The 22,389-nt window shown below is 49.7% G+C and overlaps 1 pseudogene; it reads right to left on the reverse strand.

Annotated features, from left to right (window-relative positions):
• Nucleotides 1–214: 214 nt before the first annotated feature.
• The window catches only part of LOC133344759 (ATP-dependent 6-phosphofructokinase, muscle type-like), a 42,130-nt pseudogene continuing 19,955 nt past the window's right edge, over nucleotides 215–22,389 (reverse strand).

Genomic DNA, 22,389 nt, shown 5'->3' on the forward strand with positions numbered 1-22,389 from the left:
TATGGTTTATTTTTATTATTTTAATATTTCCCTTCTACGTGACTTTACCGAAAGAACCAAGAAGAAGAGGCTATCGTAGTGTTGTTATTTTTGTAGAAACCCAAGTAACACACGTTGCCCCTATTTTTGAGTGCGAGATTTGTACAAGCACAACACAGCATGTTTAGTTCACTGCTAACAAACACGCAGAAACAAAACAAAAAAATGCGCTTCGTAATATTAGTTGCGTTTTTATTTTCAGTGAATTTCGTCGCACATTTCCAATCTATCAATGTACAATTTTTGATAAATTAGCGCCACGCAAGTTACAAACAAAGAAGCTTGATGTTCAGCTGCTTTCCGTGCCGTGCGCCGTTACAGAGCCCCTTGAATACATTCAGCGTCACGACGTCTCGCTGCCGATAAAGGCAAGTTGCACAAGGCTTCACGTGTTGTTTTTTACGCGAGCATGTTCATGTTGTTATTTTTGAACATTAATTTTCAGGATACATTTAATTGAACAACTATGCGTGGTGTAGGTTTTCTCGGCGGTGCTGTCCAGCTCGCGAAGTCAGACATCGCCGCAGACAACATGCGGCGCAGCCGGGAAACACATCACACAAATGTAAAGGCAATCGCACAGCGCAGTAAAAGTATCACTTCAATATTTTCTAATTACAATAGATAAGGTGTCCGTAGTTCAGCACGTGCAGATAGACGTAATACATTATGGTAAATGTCTGCTTATTTCGAAAGGGGTACGATGGGATAACAAGTGCCATCACTCCTCTGACCAAGCCGGAGCCGAGGCCCATGTGCTGGAAGAGACCCTCTTAAATAAAACATTTTGGATGCAGTAAAACTTCAAAACAGTGGCAGAGAGGAGTCTCAACTTCCTTAACGATTGTTTCACGAATTTACAATGAACCGGCTTCAAGAATTTGGCATCGCAGAATCTAGGAGAGGTTTCAAAACTCTGTAGGAAGCTGCGGATAGCCACCTAACGTTACTGCGTTTGTTTATTTTGTGGATGGCCTCGCAGTCAGACGCTCAAAAGTAAGGATGGTATCTGACTGCCACGCAGGCATAAGCAGCATTTGCTCTCCCTTTTTAAGAGGGGCCGTATTTGCTGAAGCGTGCCTGCACCTTGCTATTCTGTCATCGCGACGGTGTTTTGGTTTTCTGAAGTCGTGCGGTTTTCGACATGCCATGCGTTGCCAATGCATCTCATTGCTTTGCTGTGCAGCCATACAAAACACTCAGAGAGGAAGAAAACACAATGAAATGCGAGTGGAGTAATGGATAAGTGTGTTGTGAGTGTGGTTCGAGTCGAGTACGGTGTGAATGATGCGCCGGAGGAGTGGCAGTGTGAGTGCAGGGCTTCGTTTCTCACTTGGTGAGGCCCCAGGACTGGTTCAGATTTTCCCCACTGATGTTGACCGTGGCCCGGAATTGAACTAAGGTGGCTGAGTTCCATTCCAAATGTCACTAGAAGCCACATCCAAAGCGAGAGGTAAACTGAATGTGTTGTGCAAGAGTTTCCCAACCCACAGACAGACCCGGCTGAAATGAATCCCTTGATTGGCGTGTTGTGAGTGCCGTTCGAATGACACGTGGGTGCGGCGCGAGCGTGAGTGTCAGTCTAAATGTGGGCGCGGGTGCCAGCGTGGCCAGGCCGGCTTCATTACACCTTGGTGGACTCGGAGTCCCGGCGGTTCTGCACATGCTCCAGGTGTCCCTCCAGATCGGTGATGTCGTAACTGATCTTGTACTTGGCCAGGATCTTGAGCATGGGGCGCAGTTTCAGCCACCACTGCTCCTTGGGAATGCGGCGTCTGTTGGGACACACACACATTCACAAACCAGCTCTTGTATGGCTGTCCATATATCTACCAGTCTATCCATCAATCTGCCTGGCTGCTCATCTGAATATTCACGCATTCCGTTTGTACTTTGATGTCGACATCTTTCCGTGTGTTTGTCCACCTGTCCATCCATACATCCATCCATGCGTCTGCCCATATATTTTTGTCCGTCCGTCTGTTCGTCTGTCCATCCATCCATTCATCTGCCCGTCCTTCCATGCTGTCCGTCTGTGTGGGAAGCCGATATCTGCGGTGCACGACGAGCGGTGGACGTAAACGTGACGAGATCTGCGCGAGGCGTTGCTGCGCCGTCGGTGCGCCGTCGGTGCGTGGTGCGGCCGAGGCGGGGAGGCTCACACGAAGTCGGCCTGATCCTTGAGCGAGTTGATGGGCTGGAACATGAGCGCGCGGCGGCGCATGCCCAACAGGCACACCGAGTCATCCGAGTTGGCGAAGACGCGGCCTGTCGGGAAACAGCACGGGCAGCGATCGGTCGTGTCACAAACCGCAGCTGCTGCGGGGGATGAACCGTTGAGAGTTGAGGCGTGGCTCCATTCGCTAAGGCGGAGGGCCCCTGATGCTGGAATGCCAAGCTTTTGTCACTTTCAAAATGATTTGCAATTGTTGTCCGCTAAACAGACGAAGATAATTTCGGGACGGGCACAGCTGGAATCGTACATACTCCTAGAATTGGCGTTGAAGGCGGACTGCAGGGGACTATAAAAAGGAAAGAAATGTGCGGTTGGAGTGCTGTTGCATAATCGGAACGTGATAATTAAAAATAAGGGGGTCTCATATTTTTTAGTTTGAGCTTCAGATATTACTCGCAAATGATATTTGCTGTTTGCTGCGAATCGAACCCAGGTTGCCAGGCTAATAATGCACTGTTACAACCAACCACTGCCCAACACCGCTAAGTGTATCGTGATGCTGAATGACTTACTACATTTGCAGGTGGTGCAGTCTTTAGTGCTCTCCACTATAAATCCGGCGAGCGAAGTTTAATTCTCGGCCGAGGCTCCTCTGTTCACCAACCAGCACTGACCAGCGTGGTGAAGTATGGTTGGACAAACCCACGATGCCCGACACAGCACGGGAAGGCTTCCATCCCTGCAGTTATTATTAATGACTTGACAATTTAAATAATTGCGGTGAATGATGACTGGCATTACCAGTTCTCTGTAAAGGTTTTGATTGTGTGGAGTGTTTTGATTTGGCTGGTGTTTTGACCTTCCTTGAGCCTGCAAGTGAGGCTTCGCTGAGGAATGTGGAGATAGGGGTTCGGTGTAGGATCTCATGCGGTTATATATATCCATACATCCATCACACCATCCATTTAAAGGGAAATGAGGAACCCACAGAAATACAATATCTTTTCTCTCTCCTGCACAAAGCCTATAACCAAATCACTTGACATCAGAAGCCAAGCAGACGTGAGCCTGGATTGTGCTTCTGTGGGTGACCACCATGCACAACACAGATGGTATAGACTGCTGCAGGACAATGCTCTTGGCAGCCGAGGGCGGAATAGCAAAATCCATTGGTGGACTGCACTTCTATGTACCACGGTATACGCTCCCCACATTCAACTCCCCATACGAACCAGCGTGCTGAATTGCAGACAAATTGCCTCCACGAACTGCATGGCACGGAGAGGCCCTCATCCAGCAGTGAATTGACAAAGGCCTGTACATGTGCTGCACTCAGGGTATGGGATGCATGAATGCAGGGTGTGATTTGATGAATAACGTCTGCTTCATCCCCTGGAATTGCACCTTCAGGGTAGATCATTACTTATCCCCCTGGATAAATGCATGCACCCTCATAATAAGTTTTGAATTTACAACGGCAGTCTTGAGGCAGGTGAGTGTTTTATTGAGGGGTGGCTTGGGATTAGTAGCAAGGGGCCTGAACACGCAAAATCTGGCCTTTTTGTATCCATCTTCACTCCTCTCAAACACAAGATGCCTCGGCCCGGATCGTTTTAAAACCTTCCCCCACAATTCCGCTCGACTTTCCCAACTCCACTGACTCCCTGTCTACTATCGCTGTCTTTTTTTTGAAACTCATCACTCTCGTCTACAAACGTCCCCCCACCCCCCATTGCCTTGACCCACCATATCTTGCTTCTCTCATCTTTTACTTAGTCTGTCCCCCATTCCGCCCTCTACGCTCCCAGTCTCTAGCGTCCCTCTCTGTGCCTCCCTCGCACTGTGCCCAGCCTCGCTCTCTCGTTCATGCTCCCTTCCCGCTCCGCTTCCAAGGGAACAACCTCCCACTGCAGCACATCAAACAATCATCTTCACCATAACCTGCTTCCGTCCCTCCCTTAACACATTCCTGCGGAGGGAGCTGGTAGGAACGTTGGGTTGCTCGGTCAATGGCCAGGGTCAACGACGGCGTGGTGTATTCCGCAAATATGCCCGACTGTGAGGGCGGGCACAAGCCGGCGTTAGTAGGTTAAACGTTGAGTTTTATAAGGGCACCACGGGGTGATCAGCCCCTCCCCACCCAGCCCCACCCCTTCCACCCCCCACCCAGCCCCACCCTCCCCACCCAACCCCTCCCCACCCAGCCCCTCCCCACCATCCCCACCCAGCCCCTCCCCACCCTCCCCTCCCCACCCAGCCCCTCCCCACCCTCCATACCCAGCCCCTCCCTGCACGACGGACGGACGGACACAATAATCCCCTGTGGGCTGGTGTAACCAGGAGGTTCCAACCAGTAACAACCCCCATCTCTTATCCCCTTGCCAAATCCTACGGCTGCTATTCCCTGACCTGGCCCCCCAGCTATGATCAGGCCTACCCCAACCACTGTCACTACTCCTACCCCAACCCCTCCTTAACGACGCCCACCTATCATTACTGTCACTATAACTACACCACCACTTTTTAACTCTTTATGTTCACCACTAGCATCGAATGTACAACTTTTGAATTAATGTATTGTAAAGCGCTGCATAAATCTATACAAGACGAGATAGTAATATCGGAAATGTCGCAAGAAAAAAACGTAAACACATTTCGATTTAAAGCTTTCGTGACTGCAGGGATTCATCTTCTTGGTTCTTTCGGTAAAGTCACGGAGAAGGGAAATAATAAAATAATAAAAATAAAACAACGCAAGCAGCCGTCCTCAGGTGCTGCTTGCGTTGTGGCCGAAACGTCGTGAGAATTATTTAATGATGTTTTATTTTTATTATTTTATTATTTCCATTCTACGTGACTTTACCGAAAGAACCAAGAAAACGTAAACACATTCAAACGAAATTTAGACGTCGTCGTGTGATTGCAATGCTGTGGGCGTGGCATGGTTGCGACAGATTACGTCATCACTCCCCACTGCACCGGCCAATCAGCTGCCAGGAACACCTCCCCCCCCACCCTGTGATGTCACAAAAGCAATATTGCCGTCATGACGTCACAAAGCAGCAGCCGTGACATCACCACCCCCCCCCCCCCTCTGCGTTTTAGCCAGTCTAGGGCAAGTTGATACACTTTGAATGCTGATTATATTTGTTATTAATGGTATTACTTTTATAAATCTTAGTGATGTTAATGTTGTCATCAATGATGTTATATTAGTAGTTATTGGTTGATGTTTTTTGACTGACAAATGACCATCCCTAAGTTCCCTCCTAACTTGATGAGGTTTGTCTTAATGTCTTTATCGGATGTGAGTTACGAGGAGTCTTAAATTATGCCGTTTCTAGCATTTGCACGCGTTGTTCTGGACTCAGACCCGAGGTGTCGTAGGGTTGGGGCTGGCTGCGAGAACACCAGGAATGGATTCTTGAATCTATCTGTACAGAGCTTTGAGTGTCACCCCCTCCTATGCGTGTGGGGTTTCCCCGGGTTCTCTGTTTTTTTTCCCACAAGAAGCCAAACACTAATTTCTGGAGTTGGCCACATATCCCAATGTAAACTATGAAACTAGGAACAATTTAAAAAAATGTACATGGCAATTCCCACTGAACTATATCGCTATTTTTCAGAAGCAACCTGGCCACAATTGACAACTCAACGAAGTGGCTTATCACGTGGAAATTTATAGCAACCAAATATTCCAAACGCACGTTTCTAAATGTGGAGGCAAAACCCTGAGGACCCGGATAAAAATCCACGCGACCACGGGGAGAACATGCAACCTCCAAATATACAGCAGGCGTCAGGGTCGAGATCGAACCCACGACCTCCTGTATACCAGGCGAGGTCGTTAATATCTCCTAGCCACCGTGTCGCTCTTGCAGCAGGAACCTCCTGAAAAATAGTCACTGGACTCCGCGAAGCTTCCCAAGGTAAAACTCGTAATAATTATTCATATAATTATTTCAAAGTGCATGTCACACATTCAGGCAATACCGCCTCTCCACGCGTTCACGTGATATTATTTTCAGTTAAATGTCAGTCGAAAAATATTGGATGAAGACATCATGCTGTGTCGGTCATGGGGATTGTTTGACCATACTTCACCACACCGGTCACTGTGGGCAAGTGAACATTCTATTTCACCCTCCGTACTAGAAAGTTGATCGCAGCCTGTGCGAATGCCGAACCCGATCAGTTCGCGGTCATCGCCACTAGAGGTCGCTATTGGCGAAGCGTCCATCTACTTACGTAACAATTCCATTCAAGTGTCGATTTAAAATGTTGGCATTGCGATGACCGTAGCGGTCTCTAGCGGCTGAAGAGCTCACGCGAACTACAAATGATTTGGTGGCACTGCGCGTTGGCAGTTGCAAACAATTAACCAAAATCGTATCACATTCGTCAATAGCAGTGAATGGGGAGGCCTGCATCATCCAGCAGTGGATTGATGTGAGCAATGATTTTGCGTGTGTGCGAATGCGTGAGACTTGACGGCTCCACTCAGCTTGAGGGATAATGTAAGTCATTGGTTATATCATAGAGCGAGCCCGCCCTCTGGTGTCTTCAGTCCCTGTGTCGTGCCTTCAGAGACACGCCAGGGAATTCACTGCCACCTGCAGTTCGTCTCATCGATGTGCACCGTCACATTCGGTCTACACTGCAATATTAGTTTCGCCTTGCATGGAAAATGTACTCGATGCCGCTGGATCAGGGCCTCCCAATACCCCCACCGTGTTATTAATTTTTCCACTCTGGCCTGTGGCATGCTTTTCCTCTTTGACTGCTAAAACAAAACCCAATGAAATGGTTGTCAACATCTCTGCACGTGCACGAGACGGCATGTAGAATAAGGAGCACGAGGGTGACGAAGAAACACAAACTTGATTGATAAACATCAAGGAGCGGAGAGATGTCAAGACAGAAGAGAATGTTTGAGGACGGCGGAGGACAAAGATGGAGATCTGTGGGCACAAAAACTCTCACTCCGAGACGGCACGATCTGTTCAATACCATCAGGCACGATAGCAGGCTGCTGCTGTGCCTAAGGTGAAAGAGGAGAGCGGTGGTGGGTGGGTGGGTGGGGGGACAGTTGCTGTCATTCACCTTGTCTGAAGGTTTCATCCAGCTTCTTGGAGACCCACATCACCGCCTTGGCAGACAACTTGGTAGCAAAGTTCCTGTCGAAGGGGGTTGGGCGGCCACCCTGTGGGCACGCAAACAGCGGCGCAGCAGAAGGTTAACGATCGCCCAGGTCGCTTCTGACAATAAAAACCCCCAATAGCTCAGTGGGCTTTACCTGGTGAAATAAACATATTTTTAGTGATGTGTTTGCCTTTCCTACACTTTACACTCCTACCGTGTTTTCGTATTGATTTGTTGTTGTACCTTTCTGACTCGCCCCTACTGGGCATATGTGAAAAATAGCTGTATATATCTATATCAGTGGTTCTTAACCTTTTTGGAGGTACTGAACCCCACCAGTTTCATATGCGCATTCACCGAACCCTTCTTAATTGGAAAGATAAAATATTTTTTCAAATTCAAAACATACGTATATGTTTTACTGGTGCACAATCACGAGTCGGGTGTGTGTCTTAACCTCCGCCGAACCCCTGAGACTGACTCACCGAACCCCTGGGGTTCGATCGAACCCACGTTAAGAACCACTGATCTATAAATATAAAATGGAAATTTGTGAATGTGTGTGTCTGTTCGAAATGTTTAGCATACTTCCCGACATGCAACAAACTTGAAATTTGGCATGTGGTAGCTTCCAGACTGTACACAATGCAAAAAGTATAATAATAGACTTTTGCATTTTGGGGGGGGGGGGGGGCGCAATAATGATATATTTTGCACGGCAAGTGAGCGGTGACGTCACATCTGTGATGTCACCCGCATGCGGCAGCGTCACGCAGTGTGCCTGCTGACATCACGCATCCCCCCCCCCGCACCCTCCGCGTAGGCCGTGTGTTAATCCAAGACAAGAATCCAAGTCTCGGGCGAAGCCGGGTAGTATAGTTAGTAGCTCATATTATTCCCCCCAGAATTCTGATTGTGTTTACTCCATCGAATAAATCATGGTACGGGCGAAGCGGTACTTTTACTGAGCAATGGCGATGCACTGACTGACTTCTGTCACGATGTAGTGAATTGTCATGGTGTCAGGGTCATGATTCTATCAATCCATCAGTTTTTCAAGCAAGATAGGAAAATGAATAAAAAGCACACGGCCATATGTGCGTAGGCAAAAAAATAATAATCATCATCATCAGCACTTCAGGATGGAATAGACTTCAGGAAATGCTGATGGGTATTTTTTTTCTCCCCATGTGCACAAACGGCCGCGTGCTTTTCACACACATTTGTGTGTTGTCTGAAACGTATGCTTTTCTGGCCTGCGCTGTTATTACGAACATATTCTTTCATAATTGTTTATCCACGGCCCAGTGCAAGCAGAATATGTAGTGGCCACACAGTTTCCACGAAGCAATGGCGATACACTGTTAACATGACTCGATAAATCTATTTTACGTGCGTATTCTGAGCATGGAGTGTAGTTTCAATTTGCATACCGCGGTAATTGAGGAGTAATCATTCAAACGAGGCATTCCTGAATAAATCAATTACATTACTACTATTGTTATGTCAAGGGTAGCAAAATGCAATTAGGTTCAGTTCGTAGATAACTTAATGATAAAGAGCAGTATGACCTTGCGTGCTTGGCATGAGCCCTCTGTGCGACGAGTGAAAATGGGACCTTCTGTCAAATGTCCTCTCCTTCGCATTCCGGCGCTTGGACCATTCTGGCCCCGAGGGCTCCTTGTTCAGTTGCACCGCCTGCACACTTGATAGCTATGCCACTGGTAAATAGGTGAGCGGACAGTGGGCCGCTCTCAACTGTGTCCGAACTACACGTGCAAGGTGTCGATATTTTCTACATAACCGTAACGATCAGGGACCCCACCAAACTTGCGAATGCGGTGAGGTGCAAACCATCAGGCGCACATCACTGATGGCTGCCCAAGATAACCGCGTGCTCTCTGGTTGAACTACTCCACTCAGCTACCCCAATAAAACCACGCGTACCCTGGTGGAACGAGCGGACTATTCCACTCAGCTACCCCAATACAACCACGTGTACTTTGGTATAACTAACAGACTATTCCACTCAGTTTTCCAATCTAATCACACATTCTGTGGTGTAACTAGAGTCGACTACTCCACTCAGCCACCACCCCGGATGCCGTGGAATGGCTTACAACATTAAATATACAATTGTAGCCTCTTGCTTTTTTCAAGCGCTAAAAAGTCTAAATTGTAAACTAAAAACTCCATTCTATTTAATTTTACCAGGTAAGGCCCACTTAGCTGTGTAGCTCTTTTTCAGAAGCGACCTGGCCACCAATGGTAGCTCAACGAAGTGGCTCATCATGGAAACATTTATATCAGCCAAACACTCTAAACACATGCTTCTAAATGTGGAGGGAAAACCCGCAGGACCGGAGAAAAACTCCACGCGACGGCAGGGAGAGAGAGACACGCAAACTCCAAATATACAGCAGCAGGCGTCAGGGTCGGGATCGAACCCACGACCTCCTGTACACCAGGTGAGGGAGTTCACGTCTCGCCACAGGAGGGGAAGTCCCACGCGCACCTGCTGCATGTGGCCCAGCACGTTCTTGCGGCAGTCGAAGACGCCCTTGCCCTCCTCCGAGTAGAGGTTGTAGATGAAGTCCGTGGTGTAGTTGGCGTTGCACTTCTCGTTGCTGTCGTGACGAGAGCGCGGGGAGTGAAACGGCGCCAAGGTGATGGCAAAACGCCCCAGCCACATCCGCGACGCGCGATTGAAACAGCGTTGTGCTCTTGAGAGCGCCACTCACCGGATGATGAGACCGCGACGGACCGAGCCCTTCATTTTATCCGTCAGATGTTGCACGTTGGCCTGAACGCAAAGATAGCAGAGAGGGCCACGTCATGATCGTGGCGTTGATTACTCGCAATGCACCAATTAGTGTCACGTTAAAGTGATGTTCTGTTACAAGTTCATGGCTACAATAACAAGCATCTAATTAAATTTACAGATTGGATTTGAAAATATTTGTAATTGTACCGCTGCAATTGTGCCGTTGCAGTGAACGCCAGATTTATTAAGCATCGAATTTCTCCAGGGTCGTATAAAGCCTCCATTGCGATATCGCCACAGTGGATTTATCGGTTATGAAGAAGAGCCTTTGCCACAAAAGTCACCTAGTAATATAATGTTTCTATCGCTGTCGTCATTTGCGGAGAGTTACATAAAATCAAATGGACTCCAAAATTGTCCAAAACGTCGTCCATTATACATTTCTCCTTTGAAGTTCCACGGCATTATCGAGGAATGTGTTGATTTTTGTTTTTATCAACTACAACATGCGGTACACGAAAATAAAAATAACCATTGATTGGTGCACACGCAATTCGATCCGTTTTTTTCTGTGAGATCAAGAACCAATGTCAAGTGGTTTCTGTAAAACACCCTGAGTGTTGTTTCCCTGTACCACTGTCATCGATGCCACGACAGATGTTTTACATCACCGAGCACAGATTCAAGTATGCCACCAGTTGGTACCACATAAGGTTCGTCGTACCAATTGAGTGAATACGACAAATTTAAGTGAATTACATTGCAGTATAATAAAATGGGGAATTATCATTCTGCGACCGCATCTCAAAAAAAGCTGCACAAATTGCCGGGCCTGTACATAGGGGGTAATTTCAAGGAGGATTAAAAATGTAATACGTGTTAGCCTTCTGAAACGAGTCGGTTATCGTATAATTCACTCAATTATGACCACTTTTATTGGTCATAAAAAAAAATTGGTATCACTTAAAAGTTTTGCGACCTCATGTGGTACCAGTTTCTGCTCTGCTGCGTAAGGCTTTTGCAAATGTGCAGCTTTTTCTCTCCAACATTCAGTTCCTGAAGAAGCTGTCCCGGCAAGTGGAGTGAAACGTCGGACGTCGTACCGAACAACACGCCGAGAGCTAATCCCTACTCTGGAAAATGGATGAACGTAACGGCCTCTCTAAAAACCGGGTGGCAGCTTGCACCTGCAGGTCTCGGAGATTTTACGATAAACAAACATGCCATGCTGCGTCCGTGGTGGTGCACAAGCACAATTAACAAAAACCCAACTTGCTCGTCAATAGGTGGAAAGGTAAAATGGTGAAAAACTGGAATTGCCACATTTAGTATGAACGTGCGTTTCGGGTATTTGGCTGCGATGCATTTCCACGTGATAAGCCACTTCGGTGAGCTCTCATTTGTGAGAGCCAGGTCAAATGGGCCTTATCTGGTGAATTAAAACATAGCTTTTGGTTTTGCTTGCTCACACCACTGCTGGTGGAAGGGCCTCCTCCACTAGAGGGAACTCTGGCTGGTATTTGGCCTGCTCTTCCAGGATGGCCAGGTGTCTTTTGGTCGTGAAGGGAAGTGCGCCGTTATCGACGAGAACGGTTCGGGGCTTTTCGTTACCTGCAGGTCGTGGATCGTCACGGTTTCCTCAAAGATGTACGCGGCGTCGGCACCAGCGGCCAGGCCGCTCATGGTGGCCAGATACCCACAATGGCCGCCCATGGTCTCGATGACGAACACGCGGTGCTTGGTCCCGCTGGCCGACTGCTTGATGCGGTCGCAGGTCTGGAAGCGCGGGGCAGGCGCGGAGATTTCACAGATATCATGCATCGTCGGCACCACTGTGGGTGGGTGAAATAATGAGTGCGAGCGGGTTGGGTCGGGTGGCGTGGGTGGATGGGTGGGTGGGTCGTGGTAGTGTCAGCGGTTGGCGCGCTTGCGCTACGAACCCGCCAGCCCGAGTTTGATTCTCACTCGCGGCCAACACTCGTGACAGTCTTGGGCCTCAAATAAGTACCTGGTGCTGCGTGTAAACATTTATACTCGGGAGACAAAGGCAGTCGGACGTGGTGCTGGCCACCCACCCCCTTGTGTGCCGCTTTCGCCTTCATAGGTGCTGACTATATGGGAGATCTTTGTCTTTGAAAACTCATTTGTTTAAAATAGCTTTTTGTGTTTAGTTTGTTGTCCTTCCCCCACATTTACGATCAGCACGGTTGGCTACATACGGTGTGAAAGAAGTTCAACATACATACTTCAAATGGGTGGATAGGTGCGTGAGTTCATGAGTGAGTAGCTGAGTGGCTGGCACTTCCTCTTGTAAGGTGCCACACCCCTCGCACGTTCCAATGTGACACTCAATCTCCAAGGTCCACTTCGTAGGTCTCATCGTTACCACTTGCCATTATTAGGTCCCCCCCCCCCACTCATTTATATTTAGGATGTATAGTAAGTAACATGATCTCTCCTTTACAGCGCTTCTGTGGCCAGATGTATAAAATACGTGAAGTCCCCCCCCCCCCACCGTAAAATTATACTGCAGCTAATAACGATACAAGCGAAATTCCATTTTAGCTGATTCTTGCAACGAGCCACTGATTTTGCTCTCATATTCTGCGTAGCTTTACCGAACATGAGCAGGCCACACGTTTTCCCGGAGAGTTACCTCTCGGTTCCCCGTGCGTGGATTATCTGGGCTGCTGATGAACCGTGTCCCTTCACACCTTTACGGACCACTGCTCACTCGCCGACGGTTAGTGCCACAATACACGTCGGCGGCTGATCTAAATACTCATCCACATCATTCCAGAATTACCCCGAAATTAATGGGCAGTTGCCTCTCTTAAGCTTTTGTGGCATCAGTAACCGGGACATTGAATGAACACACGGAAGGAGAGGGTGCTTTTTACCTCGACGATGGTGTTGAGGGCGGTGTCGGCTCCGATGGAGAAGTCCGTGCCGGGCACGTTGTTGCTGATGGTGGCGGGGATGACGCACATGGGGATACACAGCTCCTCGTGCTGCTCGCGACCGCTCGCCAGCTGCATCGCGCCCTCCATGGCCTGGCGGGGACGCCTGCGAGATTAATCTCTCACCGAGCCAGGCGACACTGGCCCACGTGGTTTTCAAGGACATTGACCTCAAAGTTCAAATGAGGCCCCACTTCGACCGGCCACTCAATCAACACCAGCGCCACTCTCTGTCACGGTGGTCAGCGTTGGCTCAAGTTACCAGCATGGCGACACCTCCCATCAAAGTGGACCCTGCCTAATTTGCCTAATGCGTCGACAGCCCCTGGCCCAGCTGGAGGCTCGTGGGGCGCAAAAGCCGCCATTCGTCCATAAGTTCCGGCGACATCACCGCAGTGCGTGCGCCAGTCTAGCTGCGCTTAGGAGGTCACGCGTGTCAAAGGCTCGCTGGCAAGTTCAATGGACAGACCCAGGAGGTCATGGCTTCACTGACTGAGATGATGGGCACATGCACCGCCGACGGTGCTCCCCACTCTGCCAGTGCGATAAACATGCACACACTTGTGCTGTGCGACACACACACACACACACCCATAACACGTGACCCCAGCGTCTTCCACTGCCGTTCTGAGCGTACAACCCGGACGCCAGGAACGACACGGGCGGCCGCTTACGTCGCTCAGCAACGATTTCCAGGGCGCAAGCCAGACGATGCGTCAGCAGGGTGCAGTGGCGCATGTCAGTGACCCAGTGGCTCCCGAAGTTAATTTTGATTTGTTTTGTACGAATAATGGTCCTGTTTAGCCAGTTGCCCGGCTGTCTTAGACGGGAGGTGCGTGGTGCTGCATGGGCACAGGGGCAACAACAACGATCTAAACGTCAATATTGCTGAAAACGGGTACAAGGGTTGGCAGTGGTGGCAAACGTTGGTGGATCAAGATTCGTGAGAGTGAGTCCAAAGAGCTGGGAGTCTGCCAGAAGATGGCGGTGCAGCAAGAGGTGTTCAAACCTTTGAGTCTTGTACTTTTGTAGGCTACTGCAGTTTCAACCCCACACGCAGTACACTCCGTAAATGCCAAACGTAATTGTTTGGATAATTATTATTAAAAGCAACGGCAAAAAAAGTGTACATGAAACGCCAAACATGATGGGACGTGACAGCTCACCTCAAATCCACCGATAATGAGGAGGGCTGATATCTTGTGCTTTTTAATCTGCTCCACGATTCCGGCCATGCATGTGTTTGGTAGGGTCCTGAAAAAAATACGTAAGATACGTTATTTTTGTACATATATAGATTCTTAAACGAATATTCAGGTCCCCTTCATAAGAGAAGGCCGGGCAAACGAGCAGTCAGTTTGGTGTGTAAATACATACATAGCCAGTGCTATGGGTACACACAGGGCGAATATTCAGCTGGGTCTGTCCCAGGTTAGCGATCCAAAATATATGGATGCATCCGGAGCACCTCATCCAGTATACTTCTCACTATTAGTCACACCTCCGATAAGCGTGGCTGGTTAGGTATGGTGCGAAAGAAGATCATTGTGCGTACTCCAGTTCACCAGTCACATGAAAAATATTCAGTGATGATTTTTAAAAAGTCCTGGAAAGACTTAAAATATGAATGCAAGTACTATAGAGACGTGCACGCATGCGTATAAACAGCTGCCTTTGTCCGCTAATTGGCGGTGATTTCACCGTGGCATCTGCGCCAAGCCACGCGAACTCGAGGCACGGAGAACACGTGAAAAGGCACAAAATACAGGCACAACGTACAGAGAGGCACACACAGGCATCGCGCGATCCCTCTTGCGTCTCGTGTGGCCATTTGTGATAGCAATGGACGGGGTTTATTATTACACGCTTTCTATTAACTCACTCTGTTGTTGTTGTATCCTCAAATCTTGTAACTCTATTTTAATCCACTTCCCAATGTGGTGTCGACTGCAAACTTGGTATACTTATGTCATACTGATGACAATACTATATTATATAATTAAAAATAACAAAACATATTTTTAAACCATGTTTTTTATATGTTATGTTTCGGCTTGGGTCTAATTGTCCACGCTCAACTCACGTTGGCTGTAAATCACCACGGCCCCTTTCGTTATGGCAAACTTCAGGGCCACTTCCTGGAGTCGTGGAATTCTGCCATTACTCGTACGGTACATTTCATTAAAGCGTGGTTTAAAAAAACTTTTTTTCAATATTACTTATTCACTGCGTACTTGTACAGAGTTAGTAGGAAAGCCATTCGGTGGCGTCTGGGGGCGTTGATTCCGCGAGCGACACGGCCGCTCACCGCTTAGTCCCAAGGTTGGCGCCACCTTTCCCCGTCCAGCCACCGACGTCTCCCCAGGTGAACTCCTCAATCTAGGGCACGCGTGAGGAGAAAGGGGCACCGCCCATTGGCAAGGCACCTGTGTGACTTGCGTTTGTCGTGGTCAAATCTTGTAATCAAAAGTTAGTCTACTTCCTGTTGTCCAATCAATTCCAAACTTTGCACACGTACAATGCATGCCTGTATCAATTGGCTCTTTAAAAGCAATTAACATTTTGTATGGACGGCGTATTAATAAAATATTTATTTGTGTAGGTAATAAAATGCCGCGGTCCATAAACTCTCGAATCGCCTCGCCCAAGAAGCCGGCGCCAGGTGTCTCAGGCGTGCCTGCTCCGTGTGAACGAGTTACAGAAGTAATCAATTAATTCAAGTGTTGATGTGGGAGCAGGTGCCACATCATTGACGTACTTCTCGACCGTGAGTTAAACGCAGTTTTGATTTAAAGCTTTCGTGGCTGCAGGGATTCAGATTCTTGGTTCTTTCGGTAAAGTCACGTAGAAGGGAAATAATAAAATGATATAAATATAAAGCAATAAAAATTCTCACGACGTATCGACTGCAACACAAGCAGTGCAACACAAGCAGTCGAAATGTCGTGAGAATTTGTATTGCTTTATATTTATATTATCTTATTATTTCCCTTCTACGTGACTTTACCGAAAGAACCAAGAATATTTTAAACGAAGTTGTAAATAAAACCGTTGTTTAAAAAAAAAAAAACTTTTTTAAAGCAGTTTTTTTGTGTCAATCCACTGCCTGGATACGGAGACGCAATATGAACGAGTCGAGATTTGACGAGGAGGGCGTGGATGAGGCATCTCATTGACAGCTGGGGGGAAGTGTTGCGCAAATGGCGCCCCCGATTGCCGCGGTTGGGCTACGTATGGCACGAAAGAAGTTCAACGATCCGTGAAGACGTGGCGCTGGGGTTCCTGCAGAGTTGAGGTGTGCGGGAAGAGAACGGGAGCTCGGGACCAATGACAACTCAGAATCAGGAATCCGATGGCCTACACAGCTCTCTTTTAACAGAGGTCCAGTGGGGGCAAGTCAGCAGCTACAGAGTTTAGAAGGTCCACGCTCAAACTGGAGACCTAGTTCAGAGTGGGATTCTTGTCGCTAAACACATTTTCAGCCACAGTGAGATTCACAGCGGTAAATGGTGAGAAACAGGAGAGAGAGAGAGAGTTGTTACTGCCAGTTTTCTATCGTACCACGTGGAGAGATGTTAACTATCTCGTCTGGTATACAGGAGGTCGTGGGTTCGATCCCGACCCTGACGCCTGTATATTTGGAGTTTGTGTGTTCTCCCCGTGGGTGCGTGGATTTTTCTCTGGGTTCTCAGGGTTTTCCCTCCATTTAGAAACATGCGTTTAGAGTATTTGGTTGCTATACATTTCCACGTGATAAGCCACTTCGTTGAGCTATCATTTGTGGCCAGGTATCTTCTGAAAAAGAGCTGTACAGCTCAGTGGGCCTTACCCGGCAAAACAAAAATAGTTTATAGCCTTATATAAACTATGAATAGTTGAGAGTTTATAGACCTACGACAGCTGTGCAAACTTCCCTGGTTGATGGGAACGGGCTGTGCTGAATTAAAGGAAGGTCTGGCACCTGGACTTGAACAGGAGCAGGATGTCAACAGTACGGATGATGGGGGTGGGGGGGGCCCAGGCTATGAAGGCAGCGGTGAGGAGCGGGGAGGGGGGTAGGAATGAGCGACCGCTTGAGCCACGTCTGCTGTGCAAACGGTGTCGGTGAGCCGGGTCGGACCTCGCCCTTGCCGAGCCCCTCGAAGCCGTCGTGCACCACGTAGACCTTGTGCCCCTCCATAATGCCGACCCTCACGGCCGAGCGCACCGCCGCGTTCATGCCGGCCGCCGGGGCGCCAACGCACAGCACGCCGAGCGCAAAGTTCGTCTTGGGATGGGGCAGAGACGGACGGACAGACGAGCCGCGGGCAATCGGGCAGGAAAGATAGGCAGACACTCAGGGTTAGCGGGGAGAGGATGGTGAGACAGGCAAACACTCGGGCGGGCGGGCGGGCATGTGCATCAGCCGGTCAGATTGACAGACGGGTAAGACGACAAGACGGAACAATAGACAGGCAGCGAGACAGAGAGACGGAGCAATAGACAGGCCATAATACAGGTAACCAATGAGACAGACATGCAGACAGACATATACAGAGAGACAACAAACATTTATATTGTCGGCAAGGACATCATGAGAAATGGAGCGTTTCTGCATCGAGATGGGATAAACATTCGTGTCTTCTTAGTGATATCGAGCTGTTCAGCATCAGCCAGTGTTTCTCAAACTGTTTTAGCCCGCGGACCGATGCAAACATTGCCGCTGGTCACACAGCCCCCCTACTCCTGATGGCAAAACCAATTGGCTTCTCTCTAAATACCACTCACACAAAGTGATTCATATTACCAGAACATGTTTTTTTTTGTAAACACAACTGTATGTTTTTTTTTAGGGGGGAGGGCATTTAAATATTAGGGTTAGGGGTAGCTTCACCAGGTTAGTTTACCTAATTTAGTTTTCTTTAATTAGATATCATGAATAAAAAAAATAACTAATGTAATTATTTCCGGGTCAACCTGCATTTGCATCACAGCCCAGCGGGCCCCACCAGGAGGACCGTCGCGGATCTACTGGCGCTGGATCCCGGGGTCCACACTTTGAAAACCACCGGCGAAAATGATGTGTTACAAAGGGCTTCAACTGCACGGTTGGCTATGGGAAAACAAAGAAAGTTAAAATCCGAAATCGATTATTACCGTTGAAAAGCATAACTTGTTAAAGTGTAAAATTGTGTGTGCACTTGGACTTTCGATAGAATTCGTTCCTGGTGTAATAAAGGACTCGACCACGATGTCTGGCTTGGTGTCCTTTATTCGGTTCTTCTCTCTTAACCCGCACGGCTGTCCTTCTATAAGACTCTATACTGACACTGATACTGCTCTCCTGCAGTTTCTCCCCTCGTCGTTCTCTCAGCCTCTCTCTCCTCTCGTCGCTCTCGTAGCCTCTCCCTCACACACAGCCTCGCCGGCTGTGTTCCCCGCAGCTCCTCGTCCGCCTTCTCTCCAGCCGCCCCACCGCTGTCTTCTCTCGCAGCTCCGCTGGCTGCTCCCTTAGCTGGCCACCGCTGGCCGCCGCTGCCACCCCTTGGCTTTGCCCACGTGGCCTTACTCTGGTCCAGTCCCACTCGTTCTGCCTTCCTCTTCCGGTCTTCTCCCTTAAGAACCTCAACCTTTCCTCCCACGTCACCTAACTCCACCTCTCCGTGACGTCACATCCGGGAGGTCGCCCGCGCCCGCATTACACCACCCTCCCCCGTGGAGAAAAACCCAGCCGACCTCGGCTGAACAACACCAACAGTAATGCGGGCGAACCCGAGCGTAACACACCAAAGGACACCAAGCATGCAATATAACAGTAAGAACAATCAACACAACTCAACAATCAATAACGTAGCAGAAGCAGGCAATAAATACACAGTAAGAACAATACAACATAACAATCAACGAAACACAAGGGATTTAGAGCGTGTGCGGGTCGCCGGCCCGTCCCGGACGGTCGGCGGCCCATCCGCGGAACGGGAACGTGATTGAGTTTGAGGAGCGACAGGGTGAAATCCCCCTGTCGCTGTTGGAAGTCCACCAACGTCCCGTGTCCTTGAAGGATCAGTCTTGGGCTTGTCCCGCGGATGCGTCTGCAGCGGGGTCGGAAGGGCTGCAGGGCTCGAAGGACCCGCAGATCTGGCAGGCACCCTCCGAGCAGAGCGCCTCGTCCCCTCCGGTGTCAAGGCCGGCCTGCCTGGAACAGGTACGACAGGCGCTCTAGCAAGATCAATGGACGCAGGCGGGGGAGAGTCGGCAGCAACAGACCCCGGCAAGGCAACATTGGGAGATGATGCATCATGTAGGGGAGCAACATACGGTTTCAAGCGCGACGTGTGAACAAACCAGCGGCGAGAACCAATTTGAACACGCGCCGACTGAGGATTAGGAACCTCAATGAGGCGGACAGGCCCTCGCCAAGGTTTGTGAAATTTGGGAGAGGTACCCGGCCGCACCTGCGGGCAATGGAGCCAGGCCAGGTCCCCAACCTTCCAGGGGCACTCCCCTTTGGAACGCCGTGCGTACCTCTCATTTCGGGCCTGAGCTTTGGCCGTAGCCACACGGGCACTCTCCCGCGCCTCCGAGACCCGGCGAACAGTGTCCCGAATGTAGTCAGGAAGCGGTTTACAAGGTCCCCTCACACCGGTTCCCATCTGCACATCCATTGGCGGCACGTTTTCCCGACCATACATAAGGTAAAATGGCGAATAACCCGTAGCCGCATGAGGAGTCATCCTGTACGCCGAAAGCACCCCCGGGATGTGCAGGTCCCAATCCGATTGTTGCTCACTCACCGTGTGGCACAGCATGGCAGACAATGTCCGGTTTAGCCGCTCAACCATACCATCCGTTTGCGGATGGTATGGGGATGTCCGGACCTTCTTAGTCCCTAGGCCCGCGCATACTTCCGCCAATAATTTCGAAGAAAAATTTCGGCCCTGATCCGTAAGGAGTCTCTCCGGCGCACCCTTGTCCATAACATATCCGAACAAAAAGGCGTCGGTAATGGCCGCGGCCGATTGATCGGGCAACGGCCAGGCCATCGGCCAACGGGAGAGGTACTCAACCCCGACCAGCAAATATTTATTACCCCTCGCCGAAGGTGGGAAAGGTCCCAAAATGTCCAGTGCCACCAATTCATTGACCCGAGACACCCGAATTGACTGTAAGGGTGGCACATAAGGATGTTTAGGAGGCTTACGCCGGGCACAGTCAGGGCACGCGCGGACGTGCCCCACGACATCCGTCGACATGCCGTGCCAAAAATAATGACGTTGCAACGTCAACAAGGTCTTCTGCACACCCAGATGTAATAGCGTGTCACAATGGAGAGTTCTAATCAACTCGTATCGGAGGGACGCAGGCACCACTAGACGCCAGTGTTCCTGGAGACTTTCCCTCCACATAAGCAGACCATCTCGGACCGCGGTTTCCGGCGCACCCTCCGTAACCGGACCCCCAACCTCCACTTTGGATCGCTTCCGCAAGGACACTAACGACTCATCCATCATTTGCTCCCTTATCCAAACAGACCGTGGCAGATTCAAAACCCCATCAGTCGGCCCCGGTTCCACAGTAGCATCCGACTTCTCCACAGCCAATACCACCGGCTGAGGGGGGGGTAGGCTGGGCGCACATCTCTGCGTCCCCGACGCACATTTGCAAGGGGAGCGCTGCGGCAACCTAGAAAGTGCGTCTGCGTTCGCATGGCGCACCCCTTTACGATGGTGAATTTGAAATGAAAATTCTTGCAGCGTGTCCAACCAACGCGACAGCTGGCCGGAAGGTTGATCCATTTTAAGGGCATATTGCAAGGCCGCATGATCCGTACGTACGATAAAGGAACGGCCGTACAGGTACGGTCGAAACTGACGTAGGAAAAAAACAACGGCTAAGAGTTCCCTGCGAGTGACACAGTAGCGTGTTTCCGCGGGCGACAGGACCCGGCTACCATACGCAACGACGCGCTCTACGCCCCCTTTAGACTGAGACAACACCGCGCCAATACCTGTGTCGCTCGCATCCGTATCAAGAATGAACGGTTGATTGAAATCCGGATAATCCAATGTTGGGGCGGTAGCCAACAGATTACGCAGACTCTGAAAGGCCGCCTCTTCCGGCGGTCCCCACGCAAACTTACGTCCCTTACCCGTAAGGAGGTGCAAGGGCCTCGCGATGGTCGCAAAATTCGGTACAAATCTTCGATAATACGAGGCAAATCCCAGAAAGCGACGTACATCCCCCACGGTGACCGGAGTCGGCCAATCTCGGACGCACGCCGTTTTTTCCGGGTCCGTAGACACCCCCTCAGCACTCACGATGTGCCCCAAATAACGGACGGACCGTTGCAGTAGGTGACATTTCTTTGGTTTAAATTTCAAGTTCGCGGAGCGCATCCTCGCGAACACCGTCTCCAGCCGCCTTAAATGTTCATCAAATGTGCGGCTGAAGACGATGATATCATCCAAATATATGAGACATGTCTCCCACTGCAACCCCGTCAAAACGAGTTCCATGAGCCTTTGAAATGTGGCAGGGGCCGCATTCAGCCCCATCGGAAGGCAGTTAAATTGAAACAACCCCTGCGGCGTACGGAATGCGGTCTTCTCCCGTGAGGGCTCGTCAAGGGGAAGCTGCCAAAATCCCGAAGAGAGGTCCAGTGTAGAGAAATACTTAGCCCCCGACAATGCGTCGAGGGAGTCGTCCATACGCGGCAGGGGATACGCATCTGCCACCGATATCTTATTCAATTTTCGAAAGTCAACACAGAATCGCAATTTGCCATCCTTTTTCTTAACCAAAACCACAGGCGCGCCCCATGGGCTGTTCGACGGCGATATAATATCCGCAGCCAACATATCCTCCACTGCCCCCCGAACGTGTTCTCGCTCGGCCGGACTCATTCGGTGCGAATTCAACCGAATAGGGGCAGCGTCGCCTGTAGCAATGTGATGGTGAAGCAATGAGGTGCGTCCCAAATCCAAATCATTGGAGCTGAACACATCGGAATACGTCAATAACAATTTATGAAGCGCACCCCGTTGATCCACAGACAGGGAAGAATTTCCGTCACATAAGCTAGCAATCCAGCGGTCATCCGAAGCCACAGGCTCGGAAACACCAGCAACCACTCCCTGGCTATGCGAACAATCGTGAGCCGTAAATGCCGTGGTGGCATGTGCCACAACCGTGCCGGCTGGGACACAGACATTTTCCGTACCCGCATTGAGCACCTGCAAAAACGGTAATTGATCTGGCCGGACGATGGTCTGCGCTCCGACCAGCGCCGATCCGGCCGTTATCGAGGCTGAAGGTGACAACAAGATCCC

The sequence above is a fragment of the Lethenteron reissneri genome, chromosome 20 (genome assembly GCF_015708825.2).
Source record: "Lethenteron reissneri isolate LAM-NWPU_2019-01 chromosome 20, ASM1570882v1, whole genome shotgun sequence".
NCBI lineage: Eukaryota > Metazoa > Chordata > Hyperoartia > Petromyzontiformes > Petromyzontidae > Lethenteron > Lethenteron reissneri.